The following is a 7,441-nucleotide window of genomic DNA, read 5'->3' as shown; positions in this document are numbered from 1 at the left end:
ACGATGTTGGACCCTGGCTCACTTTTTACAATCACTTAAGGTGGTTGAAAATATTTACTTGCAGAGCAAGCTTTCACAAGCCAAAATACCCACAAGTAAAAAAAAAGTTGCAATTAAAAATATGAAAACATTAAATACACGGTATCTGAATGATAGATAACATAATATACAAAATGCGCTACTCAGTGTACCCGCAAGCGAAAGGACAGAAACCATAGGCTAAAGAAACACGGTACTGTACGTAATAGGCATGTGGCTTGTTTTTATAGTAAAATCGAAACGCAAAAATCGAGCTAGGAGGAGTCTCCAAGGAGATAGTGACTGGGTACAAATCTCTTCATTAAAAAAAAAAAATAGTACTAGGAGTAAAACTACCATGAATAGCGATTTGACATTCCACCAACTCGACAAGACATAACTGAAAGAAGGGGTTACAGAGTGCCCACAGCTATCTCAGAAATGAAATGTCCCGATTGAGGTTTAACCTAAATATCTTTTTTATATACTGAAAACAGGTTTATGCGTATAGAAGATTTTTTACTATGCCTTGAATAGTTTCTTACATAAGCCGGCGAGCACTGCTTTTCATGTAGGTAACTATGAATTCATTTTATGAAAGGCACGTTACATATTTATTCTTTAGCTGGGAACATGGATTCGAATTAAAATTATTCATGGGTCGACCTAATTGCAGGCAGCAAAAATGAAAAGCTGGAAACTTTGAAGGATTTGCTTTATATTTCACCCAGCAAAAAAATAAAAATTAGACTTAACACCTACAACGTAATACCTGTGAGCAGTAGATACAAAGTTGCAGTACGCATTATGGAAAGTATATTACAATAATGATGATCATAAATCTTCATGAAGGAAATAACAACAACTAAGGTGTTAAATCGCTTACCCTGTCATGAATAAGAAATAAATCAATTAAGTGAAGTGAATAACAGTCTACAAAAAATAAGTAAATAACCAAATAATAGTCTCTGCAAAAATAAAAGCAAAAATTCATTATGGAGGTTTCTTGCTGTCAACACATCAGTTTCATCTGATTTCTCATAAAAAATTTAGAAAGTTCTGATACATTTCCTAAGTGTGGCAACAGGTGTTACCCTTACAGATGTTAGCAAGTCTCTGGAATAAGGTTGCTAGCCTTCTCACTGCTTACTGGTGGTTCGTGGAGATTATGTGCCGACGGTATCTGGCCTCTCCTGGCTACGTGAGCAACTTTGCTAATAGAATGCTCTTCGGTATATAATCCTCAATAAAACTAAGTAAAAGGCTAAGAACTATAGATGTAAAAGCTATACCCTCAAGTCGAATTTTAATTCCTTAACTAAGAGACTCTTTCTGAATGTGTACCTTTTAATCAGCCACTACAGTATAAGCTTTTACCATTACGTCTTCTTTTTGCCTTTACCTCTTGTTCTTTATCATTTAGTCTAGATCTTTGTTTTTTATTAATTAATCTACTTCTCTTTTGGACTATCTCTTTTTACACATATTTATGTTACTTCTCTTTTTAACCTTTTTTACTTATTTTTGCTTCTAATTATTTCCTTATTCTTTTATTTTTAACTGTTCAATGTTTTATTCTAATCTTTCACGCATTACACTTATTTGTTTTACTTTTTTACCCACTGCTTTAGATTTTTTTTACTTTCTACAGTGTGCCACTTTATTCTACTTCTTATTTTACTTTTTTAACTGATAAGTCTACCTTTTAATTGCCACTTCTCTGCCAGCTAAATAATTCCACTTATCACCCTCCATTTTGCTTCTTTACTTTTACAATATTGTTACATTTCTTCATTTTAGTATTCTCTGCAAATATTGCCACTTACTTCAGCAGATATTATCTGAATTAACTTTCATAGCTCAGCCACTTTCTATTACGGTTCAACTTCTGGTCTCATTTTAATTTGTTCCACTGCTTCCCATTAAAGCAGATGCAAATCAAATCCACCCTACCTCACTATAGAAAAAATATTGTTTTCCATGTAATTTACGCCTAATTATAGCCAAAAAAAAGATAGTTAATGGTGTCCTAATTAACCAGATATTTATGGGAAACAAACCTGATAAAAAAAAACTCCAGTATATAAAAACCACGACGCATTTATAAATCTTTGAAACGGTTATTTCAAAAGCAGAATTTTCATAGAAATAAAAATTAATTAAATTTTTACCAAATAACACAGGATCAAAGCGAAAATGCAGTCACTCGTGATTTACCTCAGCTGAAATAGTAATATGGTGACATGTCGTCGACAACCAATAAAAAAAAAAAACTCAGAGATCGAACGTAAAAAAAAAAAACACGAGTTTTAAATCATCGAATGTCAAAAGCAGGAACGCTCAACCAGCACCTGAGCAAAGATAAGCACTTGTTCGAGATCACTTAACGCTGAATTTGATATTCGACCCATCTCATCATTTTTACATACTGAGGCTAGAAGCTGATTTCTTTCCCCCTTCCGTCTAAAAGAGGAATGGACGAGGAGAACATCAAAGGCACGTTGAACCCTTGGGGCGGATGGGCACTTCAGGCTGACACTGCAGGAGACCCGTGTAAACGTCCATGAATGTCATCAATCTTTCGTCTTCCTCTCCTTCTCCTCCCATAAGAAACTGGTTCTTTATTCAGCGTGAATGAAAGCAACATTTTATCCTACTTCAAAACATACTCCGTCTAATATCCCAGTCTATAAACCATACATTTTTTTATGGTACATAAAAATAAATTGCCAAAAATGTAGATTCACTCAAAGCATTTTTTATTAGATGTCACTGCAGTTTTTGACGTCAACATCACATATTTCTTCTTTAGATTCGAAGTTAATACAGAATCATCCTTCAGCTATAAGGAACAAAAACTAGGATAATAACTCATGCCTTCATCTTTCAATAAACATTTGGTGAAGGGAAACTACCAGGTTTCTTGAGGACTAAATTACATGCGAGTTTATGTCGCGATTAATCAAGCACGCACCAGGCTGTATGAAGTTATTGCTTTCATTCACAGCCGACTCCCTTCAGACAGTTTTAAATATGAAATTTATTATAAATCAAATGTTTTGGTTCGTATTTAGGAGAAAGTATACAATGAAAGCATTGATGTACATTTGTTGGTCTCATATGTGACAAGACACATTTTTAAAAATGCCACTTGCATTTATGCTAAAACTCCGGAAGTTAATATTTCATATTCTTATTGACGCCGTCACCCTCTCTTTTCCTGCTGCAGCTGCTCTTCTTTTATTGAACTTTAATGAATTTTTAATGACGGGAACAATAAGGCTGTTTCACAAAGAAAGAAAAGCAAGCAATTAAAATGTGAAAGTGGTAAAGAAATATAACTCACAGCAAGGGGATAATAATGATGCATAAACGTAACGGAAAATTTGTTGTAATTAGCGAGAAGTGAAAGTATTTCCATTTGGTAAAGAATAAAGACCACCATATTCTGAAATATTAAACAGCAAAATTAAACATTCAGAGAGAGAGAGAGAGAGAGAGAGAGAGAGAGAGAGAGAGAGAGAGAGAGAGAGAGAGAGAGAGAGAGAGAGAGTGCAGCAATATATTTAGGATTTAATTTTTCTCCTCAGTTTATAATTGAACTCGCACAAAAACACTAAATATGAACGTACCTTTGATGTTCAGAAACAAAGACAACAAAGAGAAATTCCCCTTTCAGTGTTGTTTCAGGCATCACGATCTGGTGATCTTATTTTTTCGCAAAAAAAGAATCAGAAAAAAAACTATTGTTTTTCATCAAACAAACTAAAATTTATGTACGCATTCTGACTCCAGTTTAACAAGCGACAAATAGGATGTGTGCCCTTTAAATGGCTTTCGTCCTTTAACCAGACTGAACACTGGGGTCACGAAAAAAAAATTCATATTCTAAATTAATTCAATAACTCTTACAAATATAGAAAAAAAGAATCTATATCAAATGCTATCTGTTCTGTTAAAGCGAACAATTAAAACTCCCCCGGCAAGTGACCTCTCAAAAGTGTCGGATGTAAAATTACAATATTTCTACCCACGATGAAAAAAAAAATTGCTAATTATTACACGGAATAAAGGTTTTGATAAAGCAGCATATTGATTTGTGAGGAGACTGAAACCCGGTTATTGCTGTTTGAGTAATTACACTGATAGGATCATCGATACATCGGTTATCAATTCGCAATGAATCCGTCATTAGCCGTCAATCGAATAGAAAAAACTGTAATCAGAATAACCTAATGAAATGAAATTGGTATAATAATTATAGACGTAAATCATTAAATGAGTTTCTATTCACTTTGATTGATTTTTTTCTGAAAAATGTTGCCTTAATAATCCTCTTTTGTTAATGTGTTTCGATAAGTTATTGGCATTCACAGCAGTACTTTTCACAGCCACAAATCAAATTTATCCTTTTCATGGATTGAGGTGAATCTGTTTGCTTGTATGCACTAATGCATGAGAGAGAGAGAGAGAGAGAGAGAGAGAGAGAGAGAGAGAGAGAGAGAGAGAGAGAGAGAGACTACAAACCTCAGAATACTAAACTAAGAAGCAGCTAAGTAATTATACTGGAGAACGTCAAAAGGCACCTTGTTATCATAATTTCCACAAAGATAAAAATCCTGCCATTTGTCGTCATAACTGTCACACGTTGTAATGTAAAATGAGAAGAAAAAAAGGTTGCACGTGTGTATAAGAATTCTCAGAGGTAATGAAAAAACAAGATTCAACGGAAAACGGTTACGAAATGCTGGCACCATCTGCTAACACCTAAGTTGCGAGCTAAAAATATACGCAGGTTTGTATTTCCGAGATTCCGTTTATTTACTCACAATAATTTTACGCGTCTTTTTTATATTTGTTTACGATTTCTCACGTTACTCGTGCCATCTGGCCTCACTGGGGGTACCCACGATATAGCTCAACCGGGGGGGGTACCCACTTCGTCTTTTATGCATCAAATAGACTGTATCCGGTTTTTTCCTGTTGAGGAAACTCAAATATGGAACTGTAATTAATATTTCTATACTAAGTAAAAATTTGATATGACCTGATAAAATTAAAATGCAAGTATTACACATTGCATAAAAGAAAAACAATTTACCCTATACAAAAGACACTGTACGTGGAATCAAGGAAGGCAGTAGCTTTTTCAGAGAAGAGTGTGATGACAACGAGGGTAAACAGGACAGTGAGGACGTTTAACGATTGCCCTTGTGATAAAATTAGGCAATCCTCGTAAAATTCACTCACACTTCTCATCTAGATAAAATAAAAATGCTTAGTGTTCTATTTTTAATAACAGTATGTTAGGTTATTTTTTCCATTAAGAAAATCAGTACCGTCCTTTCTTTGTGATTTAAATTTCGAAGACATGAGGAATGATTTTGGTTCATTGACCCCGTTCTTTAAAAAACACAGTTTTTGGCATTCATTTGAACAAAACATAAACATATCAGAAAAGCATAGCAGCCAGAAATAATCTAAGTCGATGGTCAACGTAGTCCGTTTGAGAGTTAACCGACACTTTCCTTTCGATTTTTCCAACTGAACTTACGAGAAGAGCTATTGTAAATTCTGCGTTTGTCAATGACGTCTTGATTACATCTCAAACTGTACATGAAAAATGCACAAGAAACAAGATTAAATACTACTCACCAGTTTCGAAACACTGCAATTACGGAATTTGTACTCGTTACTACGATTTTGTATATTTCACCGGGTTACACAGAACAAACGTAAATGGAGCTCTAATATGTAAGTTGGTGAAAGATATATTTCCAAAACTTAGCTAAAATTCAGCTTTCTCCCTTCGATTTCATTTAGGCAGTCGAAATCCTACTTGGCCTGACAACAGAAGGATGCTTTCGAAGAATTCGTGTTTCTGGGTGATATCACGCGCACTTCTTTTTGGAACTGCAAAATATCGGAAACGATACACCAAAAAGAAGAATCGAAGAATAAAACTCAATTATTATGTGATCACCATGTTTGTATGATTTCCTCCCCTCATTTGTTACCGGCTAAAGAATATTTATAAACCCCTAAAACAGAGCTGAATTAATTTATCGACTTAAAAATTCAGACACCTCCCTGGATGAGAATTAGGAGAAGGGGGCTGGAGATCAGTCGAGATCTGCGGAAGTGCAATCGTAAGGAAGACTGGAGTGATGGAATTTCACAAAGGACCTTTACGTCGCACACCGTTAGAGGCCATAATGATTATAACTCAGTCACACTATTTCACTTTTTCTCCATACTTATTCAGTGAGTACTTTGGCAAACGTTTCCAATCGGTCAGTTTTATTACAACTTGCTGCTGAGAAAGTAGTTTCTAGTCAGCAACATTGTTTCTGAGCAACTGTTCAGGACAATCGGTGAGCAGGTTCAAGACACATTCTTCTTCCTCATTTTGGGCATAAATTTTGGTGGACCACCAGCCGGAAGTCAATGAATTTGCAGAGCAAGCTTAACATGGAGTAGAATACTCAAACAATGAAAATGCAGAAGCAAAGAATTATATAATAACAAAAAATTAAAATTTCAATGCAGATAGTTTGCAACTGATAAAAAACAACAACGTATTTACTATAAAACAAATAAAATCATACTTTACATATATTACCAGAATATCCAGAACAAACAAAAACAAACAAACCAATAAATAAGTGGAAAAGAAAATGAGTCCAAGTGAACCCTTATGCAAGAGAACTCAAAGATAAGACTGGAAGGCCACGGCAGAAACTGATTGCATGATCACTAACCTGAGTAACCTGAGTAAGGCCAATAACTGTGGCACCTAATATGATATCTGTCGCAAAGGACACTACATGTGCAACAGTCAAACGCGCAAAACACAATGGAGAGAAGAGGGATTCTGAACGTGCTCAACGCTTTTATCCTTCCAGGGTTTTAGTTCCTCGTGTTTTAATCCCAATCGTTGCAAAGACACTAAAAAAAGCTTTGCAGTAATGCAAAGGCTACCTGAACTTTCATTCCAGACTTGCTGCTGAATTTTTTCGAATAATAATATATATATATATATATATATATATATATATATATATATATATATATATATATATATATATAAATATGCTTTTAGAGCTTTTATAGTTTTAATTTAGACTGGGTTATCCATTAAGTTAAAGTTTTAATCCCAATCTTGTGTTGATCTCAATCCTGAGGCTAACTCGAAATCCGCATGTCTCAAAGGGCTTTAGGTTATAGTAATGATGTTTTAATGCAATTTCTACACTGAGCTTTCATTTTCAGATTTTCCAGTTAGCTTTGAGTTCATTTAATGTATATATATATATATATATATATATATATATATATATATATATATATATATATATATATATATATATATATATATATATTTATATATAAATATATAAATATATATATATATATATATATA

This window comes from Macrobrachium rosenbergii, chromosome 51 (assembly GCF_040412425.1).
Source record: "Macrobrachium rosenbergii isolate ZJJX-2024 chromosome 51, ASM4041242v1, whole genome shotgun sequence".
NCBI classification, from domain to species: domain Eukaryota; kingdom Metazoa; phylum Arthropoda; class Malacostraca; order Decapoda; family Palaemonidae; genus Macrobrachium; species Macrobrachium rosenbergii.
This window is presented reverse-complemented; position numbering follows the sequence as displayed.